General features: G+C 39.3%; 1 long non-coding RNA gene across 11 annotated transcripts in view; it reads right to left on the bottom strand.

The window, feature by feature from the left end:
• The window catches only part of LOC147358339 (uncharacterized), a 63,670-nt gene that overhangs the window by 24,940 nt on the left and 15,372 nt on the right, over positions 1-23,358 (bottom strand). Inside the window, exon 4 of one of the 11 annotated variants that reach the window (XR_015141601.1) lies at positions 12,836-13,264. The exons of the other annotated variants lie outside the window; for them this stretch is intronic. This is a non-coding gene — a long non-coding RNA (uncharacterized LOC147358339). Of the gene's footprint in view, positions 1-12,835; positions 13,265-23,358 lie in introns of those variants that run through there. 11 annotated transcript variants of the gene reach the window in all.

The following is a 23,358-nucleotide window of genomic DNA, read 5'->3' as shown; positions in this document are numbered from 1 at the left end:
AAAAACATCTGCTTTCATTGACTATGCTTAAGCCTTTGACTGTGTGAATCACAAGAAATTGGAAGATTCTTAAAGAGATGGGAATACTAGACCACTTTACCTGCCTCCTGAGAAATCTGTATGTAGATCAAGAAGCAACAGTTAGAACTGGATGTGGGACAACAGGCTGGTTCCAAGTTCGGAAAGGAGTACATCAAGGCTGTATATTGTCACCCTGTTTATTTAACTTCTATGCAGAGTGCATCTTGAGGAATGCTGGGTTGGATGACTCACAAGCTGGAATCAAGATTGCTGGGAGAAATATCAATAACCTCTTCTCCAACACCACAGTTCAAAAGAATCTATTCTTCAACACTCCTTCTTTATGATCCAACTCTCACATCCATACATGATTAGGAAAAAACCATAGCTTTGACAATATGGACCTTTGTTGGCAAAGTAATGTCTCTGCTTTTTAATGTGCTATCTAGGTTGGTAAAAGCTTTTCTTCCAAGGAATAAGCGTCTTTTAATTTCATGGCTTCAGTCACTGCAGTGATTTTGGAGCTCAAGAAAATAAAATCTGTCACTGTTCCCATGTTTTCCTATCCATTTGCCATGAAGTGATGGGACCAGGTGCTATGATCTTTGTTTTTTGAATGTTGAGTTTTAAGCCAGCTTTTTCGCTCTCCTCTTTTACCTTCATCAAGAAGTTCTTTAGTTCCTGTTTGCTTTCTGTTGTAAGGGTGGTATCATCTGCATATCTGAGGTTATTGATATTTCTCCCAGCAGTTTTGGTTTTAGCTTGGGCTTCATCCATCCTGGCATTTCACATGATGTACTCTGCATGTAAGTTAAATAAGCAGGGTGACAATATATAGCCTTGACGTATTCCTTTCCCAATTTTGAACCAATCCGTTGTTCCGTAGTATTCAAAAATATTCATGCACATGAATAGGGTCAACATTGCAGCAAAGTGTAGATCAAACCACAGTAAAACATCACATCACATCCGAATGGCTTTTATCAAAAAGAACAAAATTGACAAATACTGGTGGGGATATGGACAAAAGGGAACCCTAGGACACTGTTTTGGGGAATGTAAATTGATGCAGCCACTATAGAAAACTGTGGAGGGCCCTCCAAATACAATTAATTTCTAAATATACCCAGCAGTTCCACTCCTTTGTATATATTTTTGAAAAAAAAAATTAAATTTAATAATTAAAAAATAAACATGCACCCCAGTGTTCATGGCAGAATTATTTTCAGTTGCCAAGATATGGAAGCAAGCTAAGTGTCCATCAAGCAATGATTGGATAAAAATACAGTATACACACACACGTAAAAATGTGTGTTTTTTATTAACCATAAAAAATGAATAAAATGTCACCTGTAGCAACATGAATGAAATTGGGGGGCACTATGCTGTAAAATTAGAGAAAGGGAAACATTGTATGATATCACTTATGTGTAGAAGCTAAAATATACAGCAAACTAGGAACTGTAACAAAAAAGGAGACTCAGAGATTCAGAGAGCAAATTAGTGGTTACCAGTCAAGAGAGGGAAGTGAGGAGAAGAAAAAGAGGAATAAACTATTAGGTATAAAATAAGCTACACGGATATATTGTACAGTATGCAGGATATACTATACATTTCATAATAACTATAAATGGAATATAAACTTTAAAAATTGTGAATCACCATATTGTACACCTAAAACATTATGCATCAACTATACTTCAATTTTGAAAGTATAGGGATTTGGATATAAAGAGGAAGAGAAGCCACTGGGAAATCAATGGGGAAGGTGGGAAGAGGGTACAAGGAGGTGTTCTCACTGTGAGACAGGGAAGTTTTAAGGCAGAGTTCATGGTTCCATAATACCAAATGTGGTGGGGCTTCCCTGGTGGCTCAGTGGCAAAGAATCCACCTGCCAATGCAGGAGACACAGGTTCAAACCCTGATCCAGGAGGATCCCACATGCCCTGGAACAGCTAAGCACCATAACTACTGAGCCTGTGCTCTAGAGCCCAGGAACCGCAACTATTGAACCCATGTGCCACAACTACTGAAGCCCAAATGCCATGGAGCCCCTGATCCACGACGAGAGACACCACTACAAGGAGAAACCACAAACTGCAAAGAGTAGCCCCCACTTGCCACAACTAAAGAAAAGCCCACATGGCAATGAAGACCCAGCACAGCAATAAATAAATACAAAATTATTTTTAAAATGCTGCCTACGGGCTCGGATGGAATGTGGGGAGCCTTCTGTTTGCTCATGCTGCTAGTGTTCATTGCATTTCTAGCACTGCTAGACTCTGGGATGCAGCGGTCAGCACCTAATTCAAGGCCTAAACTTGAATCTGTCAGAGCTTACAGTCTAGTGGAGATGACCGGTAAACCAGTCCTTATCCTAAAGCACAAGCTACGAGGCTACCTCCGGAGGAAGCTAACCTTTACTGGGGTCAGGAAAAACTACCAGGAGGAGGAAGTGATTAAGCCGAGACTCAGTTTTGACTGCAGTCTCAAATAAGTAGCTCGAATAAACAAGGCTCAGCATTTAATTATGTTGGCGCTGGAGAGTAAGAAATGGGCTTAGAACAATGTGATTCCATGTGTAACCTTTCTTTCCAAGACCAAAGACAGGTGATAATGAGAGCTTTTGAACATCAAAGGGACTTTCAGATGGCTCATATACATGAACACAGCTACAAAGTTACAAGGGAAATTTCTAAAATCTTAGTCATTTCTAAAGAAAATCTTTATACTTTCATGGGTAAGTAAACCTTAAAGTTTGATGATAAAAATACACCTTCTGTGGCCTCAGCATCTGAATACAGATGGGGCTATTTATTTAAAAAAGAAATCCCTGGTGATCTCATTAGCAATTCAAAGACTGGACTTTCAGACTTTCTTCTCCTGCTACTCATGGCCCAGGTGCATAACAAAGCTTTGAGTAGTTTATGCTCATAAATTATACTTTATGTCTTAAACTAAATTTTTTTTTATCCAAAAAAGAAAACACAACATATATTCAAGTGTTTACCATGCCCATTAATATTCTAAATTAAATTCATATGTTGGCTTGAGAAAAAAAAAAAAAAACAACCATACAAAGTAGCTTTATAGTGAATATTTACCTACTACTGTTGATAGTGGCAGCCTGCCTGAGAAAGAAAATTTTTCAGAAAGGGCGGTGGTATCTTGAATTTCCTCTTAAAATTGGAAGGGGAGGTAGGAGCACTGGAGAAGGGAAAATACTCAATTATCTGTCAGTGGGGAGAAAGCTCATGGGCAGGAGAAAAAAGTCAGCTAGGAACACTGCCCTTTCCTTTCCCTGAAACCACAGAGCCACCTCCCTTCCTCTTCTCACTCCTGTGCTCTAAGCTGATAGAAGTAGCACAGGAACGTGGAAGAAAGGAGGCGCTTGTCCCCTGCCACCGTCTCCAGAGTCCTGAGAACCACCCAAGGGCCAGAAGGAGATTGGAGCCATCTTTGTTTCTCTTTGGTGGCCGCCATGCAGGGTAGCATGGGAGCAGAATGTTTCCTTAGTTTGAATAAATTTACCAAAACAGCCATCCAGCACCTGCCGATTTGTACCTCCCACTCCATCAGCCAAGGGCTTTCCCCTCTGGGTGCAGGCTGAGATGCGAAGTGCTCACAGAGGTAAATCTAAAAGATGTCTGTCTCATAATCTAGAGGAAATTCTCAGATTCTTTTATTGTCTAACATTAGATGATCTTGAAGGCTCTTTTCTGCTTCAGGCTTCTATTATTCTGTGTGGTTCATTTTTGTATTTTTAGAGCATGGACCTAGGTCACTGCTTATTCCCTGATAAGGATGATGAGGGCAACGTCCCTTCCCTCTTAGAATGTGACCTAGAAACAACTGCTTTCAGGGAGCCTTCCTATGGGCTATGTCCAACTTCTGCCAGAAGGCAGCCTGACTGCAGGGAGCAATCAAGATTCACCTGAGTTTGAATATATGCTCTGCTACCTAGGCCACGGGAACTAGATGTATCTCTACCTCTAAGCTTCAGTTTTTTCTTCTTTTTTAAAAAAAAAAAAAAAAAACAATAATCCTTTCTCCATAAGTTGGTTGCTAAGATTAGTATACCATGTAAAGTACCTTGTACAATGTTTGACACATGGAAGATGCTTCATATTATCATTTACTTATATGTACTTACTTATGGGTAGAAGTAACATTATAATTCCTGGCAGTATATGAGGCTACAAATTTTCCAACAAGTTGCATAATTGAGAATTCTTCATGGAATTCTCCCTATGATGTTTTCTGCATTGTGGTGCCATTCTTTGCAAATGCTTTATGAAACATTTTGTCTTTGAAAGTTACAGAAGTACTTTCAGATACGTGTATGTTTTATGAGATGTCAGTCATTTCAAGATGTGGAGACTTTAATTGGTTTCTTTGTTAAGACTTTGCAGAACTCTTCCATGTGACTCTGATGAGGGAAAGTCTTGGTATGTCTTGGCTTTTTTCTGGCTAGGTTGGTTTGCCTAATTAAATTTGAAGTGCCGCCAATGTGCTCCTTGGAAACTTGTTTAGGTTGTCTTTGACTGAAGTGAGGGAGAGTTGTTTCCTGTATTTCATAAGATTCAAAGAGAAAAATTAAAATTTAATAAAGTTATAATCTTATGTTAGTTTGGATTCTGAGAAATAGACACCAAGACATAACTAGGCAAGGGATTATTTGAGTAATAGCCTATGAGAGAAAACAGGGAAGGATTCAGAGTTGGCCAGGACAGCTATCACACCATGATGTAGGTCTGACCGCTGTGGAGGAGAGAGGGAAGGAAGGATCTTTGGTTGCACTGCAGTTCTAAGAAAAGTTTAGTGAGGACAATGAATCTCCCACTCCAAACTGCCCTGCAGAGAAGTCCACAGCTGTGGTTACCGATCTGCCTTAGAACCCCTGCCATGCTCGGTCAGGAGGGGCCAGCATGTGGGAAGAGTGGCCTTGGCAGTTAATGTTTTCCCAAGTGTTACAGTCACAACACAATTGAAAAGGAACATTGCTGTATTGTGACATGCTTGACAGTATTCTAAAAGCACTTTCAATTGCGAACTGAGGCTCGGGTAGGGATCAGGCCTTGGTCCTATTCTCCCAGCTCTGGCAGGCGTCCAGTGCTAGAATCCCAGGCTTCAGCCATCCTTCACGTGCCTCTCCCACATTCTCAACTCTGTCTAATCGGTCACTGATTTCTGCAGATTTTACTCCATAAATCAATGGTTCCCATCTTGTGTCTGTATATTAGAATCATCCAGGGAGCTTTTAAAAAGTCCAGGCCACATCCCAGACCAATGAAATCATAAGCTTTTTCTGAAGCTCCCCCAAAGATTCCAATATGAAGAAAAGCTTGGAAACCACTGTCTTTAGTATTTTTCCAATCTGACGTCTCTCATCCCTTCTCCCAGTCATTTCTCAAGTGGATGACTGCACCCACCAGTTTCCGATCTAGTCACAGTGCTTGTGATCTTATCCCCTCCTGTTTATCTTATCCTCAGTGACTGTTGACCTCTCAGAAATGCAAATCTGACCATGTCATAGGTCTGCTTCTAGCTCTCCCATGGCCCCTCATACCTCCAGCATTGCCTTTAACTGCCTCCAACTCCCACCATCACCACTGCATCTGTAGTGTTCATCGCATGAGGCATGTCCTTCAGTAAGCAGTGTATGTGGTGATTTGCAACCTATTTGGACATGTTCCCCCTGGAAGAAGAGTGTCAGAGTATTGGAAAAGCATTCCATGTGGGCATTTTGGGGAATATGTTCACCACACCACTGCTTTTTCTCCCTGTACCCTTCCCACTTGACTTCTGAAGTCAAGCGGGCCTTAGGAAGCATTGCTGTCAATAAAACTAGTGGAGGTGATGGAATGCCAGCTGAGCTATTTAAAATCCTAAAAGATAATGCTGTTAAAGTGTTACACTCAATATGTCAGCAAATTTGGGAAACCCAACAGTGGCCACAAGACTGAAAAAAGTCAGTTTTCATTCCCATCCTAAAGAAGGGCAGTGCTCAAGAATGTTCAGACTACCACACAATTGTGCTCATCTCCCATGCTAGTAAGGTAATGGTCAAAATCCTTCAAGCTGCTTCAACACTACTTGAATCAAAAACCTCCAAATGGTTTCAAATTGTGGTACTGGAGAAGTCTCTTGAGAGTCCCTTGGACAGCAAGGAAATCAAACCAGTCGATCCTAAAGGAAATCAACCCTGAATACCCTTTGGAAGGACTGATGCTAAAGCTGAAGCTCCAATACTTTGGCCACCTGATGCAGAGAGCCAATCCATTGGAAAATGTTTCCCCGATGCTGGGAAAGATTGAGGACAGGAGGAGAAGAGGACAACAGAGGAAGATATGGTTGGATAGCATCACCAACTCAATAGAAGTGAACTTGGGCAAACTCCAGGAGACAGTGAGGGGCAGGGAAGCCTGACGTGCTGCAGTTCATGGGGTTGCAAAGAGTTGGACATGACTTAGGGACTGAACAATAAGAACAACCCCTTCCGCCACCCTGATGTGTGTTTTCCATCCAAGAGGTTTAACTCTTAATACAGACTACAGGACTACCTTTTCATCTCGCCCTGTCTCCCTTATCTCATCTTTCACCTTCGTACTTTGACTCCTTATACTCCCAACTTCTGAAAGTTCCCAGTATAAACCATGTTATTCCCATCTTTTATGCCTTTGCTTATTTCATCACCCCGACTTTTTTTTTTTTTTTTTTTAAGAATGCCTCACCTTTTACTTTCCTCTGCAATGGTGTCCCTTAAACTGACTTCAAGTTTTGAAAGTGGCCATTAAATCTCAACTCTGGGGTTATAGCAGCAAAGCTTCCCTTGACCCCCAGTTTGGCTGAGTTGGGATCCTTCCTTCATCATCCAGGACCCTGTGTACTTATCTCAATCGTGCAATATTTTGCTGTCATTAGATGTTTTAAGGGGTCTCAATTCACCATTCTGTATGTTTTCTAGATTTAAAATTCTTAAAATACTTTGACGACATTTACTCAGATTGAACCCAAGTCATTCAGAATAGGGCATTATAATTAACAGAAACTAGAATCTTAAAATATCAATATTGGGAGACTTTTACAGAATATTAAAAAGCAGAGACAGTACTTTGCCAGAAAGGTCCATCTAGTCAAAGCTATGGTTTTCCCAGTAGTCATGTAGGGAGGTGAGAGTTGGACTATAAAGAAAGCTGAGCTTTTGAACTGTGGTGTTGGAGAAGACTCTTGAGAGAACCTTGGACTGCAAGGAGATCCAACCAGTCCGTCCTAAAGGAGATCAGTCCTGAGTGTTCATTGGAAGGACTGATGTTGAAGCTGAAACTCCAATACTTTCGCCACCTAATGTGAAAAGCTGACTCATTGGAAAAGACCCTGATGCTGGGAAAGATTGAAGGCAGGAAGAGAAGGGGATGACAGAGGATGAGATGGTTAGATGGCATCACCAACTCAATGGACATGAGTTTGGGTAAACTCTGGGAGTTGGTGATGGACAGGGAGGTCTGCTGTGCTGCAGTCCATGGGGTCGCAAAGAGTTGAACACAACTGAGTGAACTGAACTGACTGAAAGGTAATTTTATTCAATCACAGAATTTTATTGTTGTTTTACATTTAGTGAACTTGAGTAAGGTGCAGTGTATCCAGATGGAAATATCCCAGCATGGAAATACAAAATTACAGCACATGCTGGAGAAAAATGGATAAGAGAAGGATGGATAAATGCTCCAAGGGAAAAAGTGTAGAAAGAAAAAGGATAGATAACCCATTACTAGACAACATTGGGCTTCCCAGGTGGCCAGTGCTAGTGGTAAAGAACCCATCTGCAAATGCAGGAGACACGAGAGATGTGGGTTTGATCCCTTAGTTGGGAAGATCCCCTGGAGAAGGAAATGGCAACCCACTTCAGTATTCTTATCTGGAGAATCCCACGGACAGAGGAGCTAGAGGGATACAGTTCATAGGGTTGCAAACAATCTGACGCTACTGAAGCGACTTAACAGACAACTTCGGCCTTCAGGAAACATGAAGTGGTTAAGAGATGCCAGTTCAGGAGACAGAAGGTTTGCAGAAGGGGTGTTATAAAAATCAGAGTCAAGAGTGTTTGAAGAAGCAGGGAGTGACTGTGGGGCCAGTTCTCCAGGAAGGCTCAGACTATAGTGATCCTGGGATGTTCCTGTGAGTTCAGGTGGCACACCTGCTCCTGGGAAGCAGCATCCCAGGAAGAATCAGATTGGAGACATGTATGGAGATCCTAACCCCTCCAGCCAGAACTTAAACCCATGTATTTCTTAACATTTTTTACATGACTCAGAAACTTGACAATCTGATGAATCCATCAGATCTGATGAGTCCTTAGAAAAAATGCACACAGGCACACACAATTTTATATACAACCTCTTCTAATCCACTCTACCACCCGCTACATGCATCCCCACTCAAGTGTATACATGAATTCCCAGATAACAGGCAGTGAGGACAGGTGATATACTTGAGGACTAGGAGTTATTCCTCCCCCTACTCATATCTTAGCTGGTCTAAGATTTCTAGTAGAAATATTCTACTTTACCCATCTTAGGAGCAAAAGGTTGAGTAGAAGTATTCTTTGGTGCTTTTAATTTGCCCATTCTAAACAATTGAATATTTTCTGGATTCCTGTCTGTTGACTAACCAAGTCACTAATTCAGGCCAGCTAGCCATTCTGTACTTCTCTGTGCCTTGGCTTCTAAAAAGTCCTCTTATAGAGTTTTAACCAGCAAGCATGACTTAACCTCATTTCTACCTGTCTGGCTTCTGACTTCTACCTCTTTTAAATGATTCACCCTCACTCATTCCTTTTTCAAATTAAAGAATTTAGGAAAGTAGTGAACACATTTCAGTTTTCAGAAATAGAAACATGGTTGTTAAAATTTTATGAGAAAAGGGAGCTGTGTTAAAGTCAACTTTTGTCAATCTCAGCCCAAAAGAAGAGCAGCAATATGGAAACTTCAAAAAATACTGGAGAATTTTAAAAAATACTGTATTTGCAATTTATAAAGTTATTTTTGTACCTATTTTTCTGATTTTCTTTGGCTCACCATGGAAAGGTTTTGCAATGACTCTATGGGGAATGGATTGGGCACATTGGGAAATGGACTTGGGTTATAGAATGCACTTTGGTTAATCCATATGTGTCATTAGCAACTGAGGTTTAATGTCTCTTCAAGAGAGAATTTTAGAATTTGATAAATAATGGAGATTTCTTAAAGTATAACATCAACTTTGGGTAGAAAAAACTAAAGATAGTGTGAAAAAATATTAGTCTAAAAGTGATTTTAATCACTTGCATATTTGATTTTTAAAGAGGTATGAGTCTAGATAAATAATTAAAAATGCTGTCCCCACAGCACAACAGAATTTTTAGGATGATGGGCCTGGTCTGTATAGTACTATGGTATTAGATAATATCACTATATACATTTTTCAAAACTCATAGAATTATACACCACAAGAAAAATTTTTACTGCATGCAATAAAAACACAAAAACTCAGAATACCAGGGGAATCCAGGATGGAATGCAGACTGTGACAAATGAATCTAACTATGTTACAAACACAGGACAGAGTTTTTCTGAAGTGGAAGGAAAGAAAGGAGTTGGCCTAAATAACTGGAAAACAATGTTTTGCATAGATCCTGTAAGGATGAAGACAAAAAGAACTGTACAAAAACAGTAGTAAAATTTTCTTCTCTTGGGGGTAGAGTTTGGCAATTTTGACACTTTACATAGGGTTTGTATGTAAAAACAAAGTGTATGTAAAAAACACACTTTGCCAGGGTTAGGCCAGCAATTGTAGATAATGAGAGCCAGGTGCCAGGTTTTTGTTTTTTTTTTTTTAAGAGAAGTAGACAAGGGAATGATAAATAAGTGGGATGAAGGTGAGAATTAGAGTTTACTATACAAATAAATAGGTATAGATATAAATGTAGATAGGTGTGTTTGTATTGGTTAGTGCAATAGATGTAATTCCCAACCCTGTTCCTTGAGAGGGCTGAGAAGCACTGGCACCCAGTAGCAGTGAACACACCCATCTTGGTTTCTAAATGCCATTCAACAAATTTAAACAGCCAGAATTCCTTGGAGAAATGGCTATTTGATTCTCGGGCTAGGGCAAGAAACATACTAGAGAAGCCTGGAACAACATACAGTATTAGAAAGTAAAAGGGTGAGGAAGAGATGAGAGCATGTCAAAAGGACACAGGGGCCAGCCTTAAAGAGCTGCTGACGGCCAAAACTGGAACAAAGTAAATGACTAAATAGAAAATAACAAAGTAAATAGAAAATAACATTGAATTATAATCTGGAGAACAAAGTAATTATCCAAGGATCCATATACATAACAGATTACTAAGTAAATAAATGTGCAGGGGGGAGAAATCTTCCTATGAAAGAATTCCAATTATAAATAAATATTAAGGAGCATAAAAGGGAAATCAACAGTAACACAATAATGGTAGGGGACTTTAACACTCCACTTATACCAATGGACGGATGATCATCCAGACAGAAAATCAATGAGACTCTTGCCTTAAATGATGCACTAGATCAGGTAATATATCAGTATTAATTGATATATAATAGAACATTCTATCCCAGAGCAGCAGAATACATATTCTTATCAAGTGCATATGAAACAGTCTCCAGGAGAGAACACAAGCTAGGCCACAAAACAGACCTCCATAAATTTACAAAAACTGAAATCATACCAAGCATCATTTCTAACCCACAATGCTATGAGACAAGAAATAAACTACAAGAAAATAACTGCAAAAAACACCAACACATGAAGGCTAAACAATATGCTACTGAACAACTAATGGGTCACTGAAGAAATCAAAGAAGAAATTTAAAAAATACCTAGAGACAAATGAAAACAAAAACACGATGATCCAAAACATATGGGATGCAACAAAAGCAGTTCTAAGAGGGAAGATTAGCTCGGGAAACAAAATCTCAAACAACATTATCTTACACCTTAAGAAACTGAAGAAAGATGACCAAACAAAATCCAGAGTTAGTAGATGGAAAGAAATCATGACAATAAGAGCAGAAATTGAAATAGAGGCTAAAATACACAGAAAAGGTCAACAAAACTAAAAGCCAACTCTGAAAAGATAAAGTTGATAAATATTTAGCCAGAATCAAGAAAAGGGGGAGGGCCCAAATCCATGAAATCAGAAATGAAAAAGAAGTTACAACAAATACCACAGAAATACAAAGGATAAGACAATATTATGAACAACTATAAGCCAATAAAATGGACAACCTAGAAGAGATGGACAAGTTCTTCAAAAGGTACAATATCCCAAGACTGTACCAGAAAGAAATAGAAAATATGAATAAACCAATTACCAGTAATGAAATTGAATCAGTACTTTAAAAACTCCCAACAAAAGTCCAGGACCAGATTCACAGGTGAATTCTACCAAACATTTAGAAAAGAGTTAAAACCTATCCTCCTCACACTATTCCAAAAAACTACAGAGGAAGAAACATTTCTGAACTCATTCTATGATATCTGTATCCCACTGATACAAAAAAAGAGAAAATTATAGGCCAATATAACTGATGAATGTATATGCTGAGATCCTTAACAAAATATTAGCAAACCAAATCAAACAATACATTAAGAGCTCATACACTGTGACTGAGTAGGATTTATCTCAGGGATCCAAGGATTTTTCAGTGTCTGCAAATAAATTAATATGATACACCACATTAATAAGTTGAAGAATACAACCCATATGATCATTTCAATAGATGCAAAAAAAATCAACATCTGTTTATGATAAAAATTCCAGAAAGTGGGCATAGAGGGAATACACCTCAACATAACAAAAGCCATATATAAGGAACCCACAACTAACATCATACTCAATATTGAAAAGCTGAAAATGTTCCCTCTAAGATCAGCAACAAGACAAAGATGCCTCAACATATTTTTGGAAGTCCTAGTCACAGCAATCAGATAAGTGAAAGAAATAAAAGGAATCCAAATTGGAAAGAGTAAAACTGCCCTTTTTTGTAGATGGCAGATACTATACTTAGAAATTCCTAAGAGGTCAACAGAAAACTGTTAGGACTCAATTAATTCAGTAAAGTTCATAGGATATAGAATTAATATATAGAAATGTGTTGCATTTCTACTACTACTACTACTACTAAGTTGCTTCAGTCGTGTCCGACCCTGTGCAACCCCATAGACGGCAGCCCACCAGGCTCTCCCGTCCCTGGGATTCTCCAGGCAAGAACACTGGAGTGGGCCATTTCCTTCTCCAATGCATGAATGTGAAAAGTGAAAGTGAAGTTGCTCAGTCGTGTCTGACGCTTCGTGACGCCATGGACTCCAGCCTACCAGGCTCCTCCATCCATAGGATTCTCCAGGCAAGAGTACCAGAGTGGGTTGCCATTGCCTTCTCCAGTGTTGCATTTCTACACATTAACAAAAATCTCTCAGAGAAATTAAGGAGACGGTCCCATTTACCATCACATCAAAATAAATAAAATACCTAGGAACAAGCCTACCTAAGCAGGTAAAAGCCCTATCTTCAGAAAACTGTAAGATACTGATGAAGGAAATTGAAGATGACACAAACACATAGAAAGCTATACCATGTTCTTAGATTACAAGAATTGATATTGTTAAAATAACCATACTACCCAAGGAGATCTACAGATTCAATGTAATCCTTATCAAAATACTAATGGCATTTTTCACAGAACAAGAACAAATAATTTTAAAATTTGTATGGTAACACATAAAGCCCTAAATAGCTGAGTCAATCTTGAGAAAGAAGAGCAGAGATGTAGGAATCAAGTTTCCTAATTTCAAACTATACTACAAAGCTATAGTTATCAAAACAGTATGGTACTGGCACAAAAACAGACACATATTAATAGATCAACAGAATAGAAGAGAGAGCCTGGAAATAAACCCATACACTTACAGTTAAATTAATCTATGACAAAGGAGGTAACAATATACAATGGAGAAAACACAGTCTCTTCAATAAGAGGTGCTGGAAAAACTGGATAGTTACATGTAAAAGAATGAAAATAGAACATTCTCTAACACTATATACAAAAATAAACTCAAAATGGATTAAAGACCTAAGTGTAAGACTAGATATATAAAACTCCTAGGGAAAAACATAGGCAGGACACTCTTTCACATAAGTTGTGGCAATATTTTTTGGATCCATATCCTGAAACAAAGGAAATAAAAGCAAAAATAAACAAATGGGACCTAATTAAACTTACAAACTTTTGCACAGCAACAATCACCAAATGAAAACACAACCAATGAAGAAAATATTTGCAAATGATATGACAAATATGGGGTTAATATCCAAAATATGTAAATAGTCCATACAACTGAAAAAAAAAAAAACTGATCAAAACATGGGCAAAAGAAATGAATAAACATTTTTCCAAAGAGGACATACAGATAGCCAACAGGAATATGAAAAGATGCTCAACACTAGTCATCATCAGGGAAATGCAAGTTAAAATCACAATGGTATGTCACCTCACACCTGTCCAAATAGCTATCCTCAAAAGAACACAAATAACAAATGTTGGTGACAATGTTGAGAAAGGAAAACCCTCATACACTGTTGGTGGGAATGTAAATTGATGTAGCAACTGTGGAAAGCAGTACAGATGTCTCTCAAAAAACTTAAAATAGGACTTCCATAATACCCAAAATTCCATTCTTGGGTATATATCTGAAGCAAGCAAAAATACTAATTAAAAAGATATATGCATCCCAGTATTCACAACAGCATTATTTGTAATTGCCAAGATATGGAAGCAACCTAAGTGTCCATGGATGGATTTGGAGAATATTATGCCAAGTGAAATAAGTCAGACAAAGAAAGACAAATAGTGTATGGTATTTGTCTACATGTGGAATCTAAAAATTACAACAAACTAGTGGATATAACAAAAAAGAAGCAGACTCACATATAGAGAACAAACTACTGGTTACCACTGAGGAGAGGGAAGTGGAAGGGGCATTATAAGGGGGAGGGGAGTAAGAGGTACAAACTATTATATATAAAATAAGCTGTGTGTTGTGCTTAGTCACTCAGTCATGTCTGACTCTTTGCGACCACATGGACTGTAGCCTGCCAGGCTCAATGTCCATGGGGAATTCTTCAGGCAAGAATATTGGAATGGGTTGCCATGCCCTCCTCCAGAGTATCTATCCAACCCAGGAATCAAATCCAGGTCCTCTGTATTGCAGGAGGATTTTTTACCATCTGAGCCACCAGTGAAAGTGAAAGTTGCTCAGTCATGTCCAACTCTTTGCGACCCCATGGACTATACAGTCCATGGAATTCTCCAGACCAGAATACCGGAGTGGGTAGCTATTCACTTTTCCATGAGCCACCAGGGAAGCCCATAAAATAAGCTACAAGGATACAACATGGGACAACAAGAGAAATATATTATTAGTTGCATCTGGGTTTTACTATAATCGCTTGTTTATTTATAATAACTAGGAATGGAATATAACCTTTAAAAATTATGAATCACTATACTGCACACCTATAACTTATTTATCAAATATACTTCAGTTTTAAAAAGTGGCTCAGCAAGTAAAGAATCTGCATGCCGTGCAGGAGACGCAGGAGGCATGGATTCAACCCCTGGATCAGAAAGATTCCCTGAGGGAAGGAAAAATGGCAACCCACTCTAGTGTTCTCACCTGAAAAATCCCATGGACAGAGGAACCTGGTGGGCTACAGTCCAAAGGGGTGCAAAGTGTTGGACACAACTGACCACACAAGCACAGAAAAAGAACACCAGTTAATAAATGTAGAAGGAATGAGGGAAACAGAAAATCCCCATTAGAACACCACAGTAGCAATTGCTACAGGCAAGATCCACTGCTGAGTGCTAATGTCAGCAGATGAACTTTTAGGAGAAACAGGATATTTGCATAGTTTTACACTGCTGCTGCTGCTAAGTTGCTTCAGTCGTGTCCAACTCTGTGCATGCCCCAGAGTACATGCCCCATAGATGGCAGCCCACCAGGCTCCACCATCCCTGGGGTTCTCCAGGCAAGAACGCTGGAGTGGGTTGCCATTTCCTTCTCCAATGCATGAAACTGAAAAGTGAAAGTGCAATTCCTCAGTTGTGTCTGACTTTGAACTGCAGCCTACCAGCCTCTTCCATCCATGGGATTTTTCAGGCAAGGGTACTGGAGTGGGGTGCCATTGCCTTCTATCTCCCCACAAAGCGTCATTCATTACTGTAGTAGTTATAAATATTTTAATACTCTTCCCTCCAGAAGGTAGAGTTTAATTCCTTTCCCACTGAGTGTGGGCAGGACTTGGCATCTCACTTTTGAGGAAGAGAATATAAAGACATCTGACCGCACCTTAATCAAGTGATCAAGGTTAATATCACCAGTAATGACATAAATTGACATCATAGACTCCTCGATAATGATACAACTAGACAACTGGAAGGGCACTTCATCTCTATGGCATTTTCCCCTCACATCAGTAACTACAGTCTGCTCATGAGAAAATGTTGGACAGACCTTCATAGAGGGACATGGTACAAAAACCTGACCATTTCTCAAAACAGTTGAAGTTATAAAACACAAGGAAAGACAGAGGAGCCTAAACACAATTGCAGTATCCTGGATTAAATCTTGGAACAAAAATCTGAATAAAATCTATAGCTGAGTTCCTGAGTTCATGGTATTGTACTTAGCATGGCCCCATCAGAACATCAGAACAAGACCCAGTATCCCCCTCAGTCAGTCTCTCCCATCAGGAAGCTTCCATAAGTCTCTTATCCTTCCCCATCAGAGGGCAGACAGACTGAAAACCACAATCACAGAAAACTATCCAAACTCATCACATGGACCACAGCCTTGTCTAACTCAATGAAACTATGAGCCATGCCGGCCACCCAAGATGCTTGGGTCATGGTGGAGAGTTCTGACAAAATGTGGTCCACTGGAGAAGGGAATGGCAAACCGCTTCAGTATTTTTGCCTTGAGAATCCCATGAACAGTACGAAAAGGCAAAAAGTAGGACACTGAAAGATGAACTCCCCAGGGCGGTAGGTGCCCAATATGCTACTGGATATCAATGGAGAAATAACTGCAAAAAGAATGAAGAAATGGAGCCAAAGCAAAAACAACATCCAGTTGTGGATGAGACTGGTGATGGAAGCAAGATCTGATGCTGTAAAGGGGAATATTGCATAGGAACCTGGAATGTTAGATCCATGAATCAAGGCAAATTGGAAGTGGTCAAACAGGAAATGGCAATGGCGAACGTCAACATTTTAGGAATCAGTGAACTGAAATGGGTGAATTTAACTCAGATGACCATTATATATACTACTGTGGGCAAGAATCCCTTAGAAGAAGTGGAGTAGCCCTCATAGTCAACAAGAGTCTGAAATGCAGTACTTGGATGCAATCTCAAAAATGACAGAATGATCTCTGTTCATTTCCAAGGCAAACCATTCAATATCATGGTACTCCAAGGCTATGTATGCCCTGACAAGTAATGCTGAAGAAGCTGGCGTGGAATAGTTCTATGAAGACCTACAAGACCTTCTAGAACTAACACCCAAAAGAGATGTCCTTTCATTATAGGCGACTGGAATGCAAAAGTAGGAAGTGAAGAAACACCTGGAGTAACAGGCAAATTTGGCCTTGGAATACAGAATGAAGCAGGGCAAAGGCTAATATAGTTTTGCCAAGAGAACACACTGGTCTTAGCAAACATCCTCATCCAACAACACAAGAGAGGACTCTACACATGGACATCACCAGATGGTCAATACAAAAATCAGATTGATTATATTCTTTGCTGCCAAAGATGGAGAATCTATACAGTCAGCAAAAACAAGACTGGGAGCTGACTGTGGCTCAGATCATGAACTCCTTATTGCCAAATTCAGACTGAAATAGAAAAAAGTAGGGAAAACCATTAGACCATTCAGGTATGACCTAAATCAAATCCCTTATGATTATACACTGGAAGTGACAAACAGATTTAAAGAACTAGATTTGATAGACAGAATGCCTGATGAACTATGGGCGGAAGTTTGTGACATTGTACAGGAGACAGGGATCAAGACCATCCCCAAGAAAAAGAAATGCAAAAAACCAAAATGGCTGTCTGAGGAGGACTTACAAATGGCTGTGAAAAGAAGAGAAGCAAAAAGCAAATGAGAAAAGGAAAGATATACCCGTTTGAGTAAGAAAGACTTCCTCAGTGATCAATGCAAAGAAATAGAGGAAAACAATAGAATGGGAAAGACTAGAGATCTCTTCAAGAAAATTAGAGATACCAAGGGAACATTTCATGCAAAGATGGGCTCGATAAAGGACAGAAATGATATGAACCTAATAGAAGCAGAAGATATTAAGAAGAGGTGGTAAGAATACACAGAAGAACTGTACAAAAAAGATCTTCACGACCCAGATAATCACAGTGGTGTGATTACTCACCAAGAGCCAGACATCCTGGAATGTGAAGTCAAGTGGGCCTTAGAAAGCATCACTACAAACAAAGCTAGTGGAGGTGATGGAATTCCAGTTGAGCTATTCCAAATCCTGAAAGATGATGCTGTGAAAGTGCTGCACTCAATATGCCAGCATATTTGGGAAACTCAGCAGTGTCCATGGGACCAGAAAAGGTCAGTTTTCATTCCAATCCCAAGGAAACGCAATGCCAAAGAATGCTCAAACTGTCACACAATTGCACTCATCTCACATGCTAGTAAAGTAATGCTCAAAATTCTCCAAGCCAGGCCTCAGCAGTATGTGAACCATGAACTTCCAGATGTTCAAGCTGGTTTTAGAAAAGGCAGAGGAACCAGAGATCAAATTGCCAACATCCACTAGATCATTGAAAAAGCAAGAAAGTTCCAGAAAAACATCTATTTCTGCTTTATTGACTATGCCAAAGCCTTTGACTGTGTGGATCACAATAAACTGTGGACATTCTGAAAGAGATGGGAATACCAGACCACCTGACCTGCCTCTTGAGAAATCTGTGTGCAGGTCAGGAAGCAGCAGTTAGAACTGGACATGGAACAACAGACTGGTTCTGAATAGGAAAAGGAGTAGGTCAAGGCTGTATATTGTCACCTGGCTTATTTAACTTATATGCAGAGTACATCATGAGAAATGCTGGGCTGGAAGAAGCACAAGCTGGAATCAAGATTGCTGGGAGAAATATCAATAACCTCAAATATGCAGATGACATCACCCTTACAGCAGAAATTGAAGAACTAAAGAGCCTCTTAATGAAAGTGGAAGAGGAAAGTGAAAAAGTTGGCTTAAAGCTCAACATTCAGAAAACTAAGATCATGGCATCTGGTCCCATCAATTCATGGCAAATAGATGGGGAATCAGTGGAAACAGTGGCAGACTTTATTTTTTGGGCTCCAAAATCACTGCAGATGGTGACTGCAGTCATGAAATTAAAAGATGCTTGCTCCTTGGAAGGAAAGTTATGACCAACCTAGACAGCATATTAAAAAGCAGACATTACTCTGCCAGCAAAGGTCCATCTAGTCAAGGCTATGGTTTTTCCAGTAGTCATGTATGGATATGAGAGTTGGACTATAAAGAAAGCTGAGTGCCAAAGAATTGATGCTTTTGAACTGTGGTATTGGAGAAGACTCTTGAGAGTCCCTTGGACTGCAAGGAGATCCAACCAGTCCATCCTAAAGGAGATCAGTCCTGGGTGTTCATTGGAAGGACTGATGTTGAAGCTGAAACTCCAATACTTTGGCCACCTGATGCAAAGAGCTGACTCATTTGAAAAGATCCTGATGCTGGGAAAGATTGAGGGCAGGAGGAGAAGGGGATGACAGAGGATGAGATGGTTGGATGGCATCACCTACTCAATGGATATGACTTTGAGTAAACTCCAGGAGTTCATGATGGACAGGGAGGCCTGGCATGCTGCAGTACGTGGAGTCACAAAGAGTTGGACATGACTGAGCGACTGATCTGAACTGGATTAGATCTTGGAACTAAATCTGAATAAAATCTATAGCTGATTTCCTGAGTTCATGGTATTATACCAAGGTTAATATTTTAGTTTTGGTAAATGTACCATGGTTATATAAATGTTTAAAATAGTTGGATAAATATACTGTGGTTATATCTAAGGAAAAGATGGGTGAAGCGTATATAGAAAAGCTCACCTGAAATTGTTTTAACATGAAAAGTTAAAATATATGTGGCCTCTGAAATTCATACTTATAAATTCAGAGCTTTTGAAATTTTTGGTTTATTCTTATAAATATTGTATTCTTTGTTATTCTTAAATTTTAACATAATAGCTTGTCATTTGGTAGGAGAACATTTAAACATAGTTATAAATACCTGGGCCAGAGGAACTTGGTGGGCTACACAGTCCATGGGGTTGCAAAGAGTCAGACATGACTGAGCACACATACATATATACCTGTAATTTATTAAAATAAGGGCTTTACTCTATTTATGTGTCAAACAGAACTAAGATCAAATTGAATAATGATCAAGGTTAAGAAGTCAGTTTTTAAGTGCACATGGATGGTTGCATTTCATTCAACATAATGCTTTTGCTGAGCAGAGAAGAACTTGTTTTTTGGAATATTTCCAACAGAATATCATCCACAGAGAAAAAAATACATAATTTCAGATTAAAGACATGAAAGGGCACTGTAATTTCATGGTGTCATTGGGAGAAAAAAAGTTCATTTTTTTATATTATAGTATCTTCTATTAAAAAAGTCCACATATATTTTTATATATATTTAGGAAACCCAATTATTTTTTTTAATTAACCCATCTCTAATAATTAAATATACAATATTTAATTGCATATTGAAACAATATAGTGAGTTTATAGACTATTAAAAATATCCAGATTTAAATTGGAGTGGGCAATGCTAGAATTTACAAATTGGTGGCCCATGGACTGCATTTAGCCCTGGGTATGTTTTCATTGGCTGGCACAGTTCAAATTTTTTGAATTGCTTGCCAATATTTAAAATAGTGAGTTTTTATATGAAAGTCTGAGTTTCTATTATTTTTCAAATGGTAAGATCTGACAGCACCAAGAAGACTTTGTGACATGGCAGCATTTGGCAAGGACTAAGAGTTAGATTGGTTTTTCCAGTGGTCATGTATGGATGTGAGAGTTGGACTGTGAAGAAAGCTGAGCACCAAAGAATTGATGCTTTTGAACTGTGGTGTTGGAGAAGACTCTTGAGAGTCCCTTGGACTGCAAGGAGATCCAACCAGTCCATTCTGAAGGAGATCAGCCCTGGGATTTCTTTGGAAGGAATGATGCTAAAGCTGAAACTCCAGTACTTTGGCCACCTCATGTGAAGAGTTGACTCATTGGAAAAGACTCTGATGCTGGGAGGGATTAGGGGCAGGAGGAGAAGGGGACGCCAGAGGATGAGATGGCTGGATGGCATCACCAACTTGATGGACATGAGTCTGAGTGAACTCCGGGAGATGGTGATAGACAGGGAGGCCTGGTGTGCTGAGATTCATGGGGTCGCAAAGAGTCGGAGATGACTGGGCGACTGAACTGAACTGAACCGGAGTTAGATGCCTATTATGAGATATGCCACTGTTCCTGGGTTGTTGTTGTGGTTGTATACTGTGCTGTGCTTAGTCTCTCAGTCATGTCCATCTCCTTGTGACCCCGTGGACTGTAGCCCACCAGGCTCCTCTGTCCATGGGGATTCTCCAGGCAAGAATACTGGAATGGGTTGCCATGCCCTCCTCCAGGAGATCTTTCCAACCCAGGGATCGAACCCAGGTCTCCTGCATTGCAGGCGGATTTTTTACCATCTGAGCCACCAGGGAAGCCTATGGTTGTATACAAGTCTTTCAAAATAGAGATGAAACTCACATGACAAAAGTAATCATTTCAAAGTGAACAATTCAGTTTCTTTTAGTATATTTACAGTGTGCCAAATTCATAATGGTGCAACCACCGCCTCTATTTCCAAAATAACTTTTTATCTCCCCCATAGTATAACTTTTCCAGTTAAGCAGTCACTCCCCATCACTTGCTTCCCCCAGCAGCTGCAATCTGCTTTCTGTCCTCTTGGATGTACCTGCTCTGGACATTTCATATAAATGGAATGATGTCATACACGGCCTTTTATGCCTGGCTTTTTTCGCATAGTATACTTCTGCAAGGTTGCTCAGTCTTACAGCATACAGCAGCACTCCTTTCCTTCTGGCTGAATAATGCTACATTGTGTGGACCTACCAGGTTTTGTTTATCCACTCTATGTTGTTATGGACACTTGCTTGTTTCTAACCTTTTGACTACAATATTATGAGTAGTGCTGCCAAGAACGTTGGTGTCTAGGGTTTTGTTTGAATGAATAAATTTTTTTGATATTTTCTATGGACACTAGGGTTATTTCAGCCAAAGGTCTTCAGATTGCCTGTTGCTTCCCACCCTGGCCTGCTTCACTGATTTGCGTTCTCACATTGCCCCCACTGACTTCTGCATTTACCTTTTCTGGTCTATATCCTGGGGCTGGATATATTCATCTCCCCTCCATTCTTACACATTCTTTGCACAAAACTTGAATTGATGAAAACTTTTAATTTTTCTTAAAAACTTGCCTCTACACTAAACTTCTTGGCCTTTTCTTCCTCAATGTTGTTCATTCTCTGATAAATATTGATTAAGGATGAGGGTTTTTATTTTCTTCTTTGACATTAAAAAATTGGGCAGTTTGAGAAAATTTAAAGTTGGGCCTAGAGCTTTTCCCCTTTTACAGTAAGCAGTGACTGGATGTGTGCATCTGGGTTTAATTATGGTTGGCATCTCTAAACTCTGAAGCAAAATATGCATTGCAGAGATGTCATGTGTTTCTAGCAGTGCAAGAGTATAATCACTCCAATGTATAGTCACTCCTCTGACTTTCTTTAACCTCATGGTCTGTGTTACCACCCTCTCTCCTCCCTGCTACTCATGGGAAGGGCTTTTTTCCCCACTTCAATCACTCCCAGTACCCCTCTGAATTCCCCTTATTTGCCATTTAATCATGCGCTCTAAGTAATTTATGGTTGTATCTCACCTCCCTAACTAGATTAGAAAGCCCTGCTGAACAGAATCTAGTTTGTTTATTTTTTATATGCTTCAGTGCAGAGCATATGTAATAAATATTTGAAGCAGTGACTCACGAAGTAAAGTCTCTTTAAGCATGGCTAACTTCTCAGTATTAAGTTGAACAAGTTTCAGAGTGTTTAAATTCATTTCAGTGTAGTACTTACCCTTAGGATTAATAACAGCAAGTTGAAAAACAGTTTTGTATTATAGGTATGGCAACTAAGTTCCTTTTCACAAGTAATAGATGTATAAGTTGGTGATTCTAAAAATGTGTTGCAAACCATCTTAATGAGAATTGTCTATGGTGTTGGTTAAAACAGAGACCCTTAATCCCCACCCTTGAATGTATATACCAATATAGTCTGATGGTTGAACCCAGGAATCTGCATTTTAAAAAAGCTCTCCTGGAGTATTATGTGCTGACTTCCCTGGTGGCTCAGATAGTAAAAGCGTCTGCCTACAATGCAGGAGACCTGGGTTCGATCCCTGGGTTGGGAAGATCCCCTGGAGAAGGAAATGGTAACCCACTCCAGTGTTCTGTACTGTAAATTTTGAGAACCTCTGGGAATGCTTGGTAAGAAGCTAATACCTTCATTTGGAATAATTCAGGTTGATTTTGAAGTTGAACTTAAGTTGGATACAGGGATAATACACAATGAAACCACATTGTTAATGAATGATCATTTCAATTTGATACTTGGGAAGTTAATCTTTTGGCATGAATCTACAAATGAACATTACAGATGTTGTATAGTTTTAATGGCATGGAATTAATATCCTAGAAGCATAACAAATCCTGACTAACCTGAGAATTACTGAGGTGAAACAATAAAATCATCAAAAAATACCACTGTCTATGATCAACACAAGTTACTGCCTAGGACATAATTAGATTATTAAATGCTACTTTCTCTTCCAAAAGCAGAAAATGCAATTGAAGTATTACTGCATGACACCTTCCAATTTATATATTTTTAAAACTCTGCATCATTTATTGCTATTGTGAACAAGTTCTGGGATGACTTAAGGAGAGGTATTGCATTCAGATAATGCAGATGTTTATGTCAGGGAATTAATAAACCATTAATAAATAATCCAGCAGTATAATGAAATGATCACCAAACAGAAGTGACACAATACATTACTTTCTGTAGCAAGTAATTAAAATGAAACAA

Source organism: Bos grunniens, chromosome 15 (assembly GCF_055505025.1).
Source record: "Bos grunniens cultivar Pamir isolate PY7600 chromosome 15, Bosgru_T2T1.0, whole genome shotgun sequence".
Lineage (NCBI taxonomy): Eukaryota > Metazoa > Chordata > Mammalia > Artiodactyla > Bovidae > Bos > Bos grunniens.
Note: the sequence above shows the minus strand (reverse complement) of the source record. Positions and strands in the feature narration are given on the sequence as shown.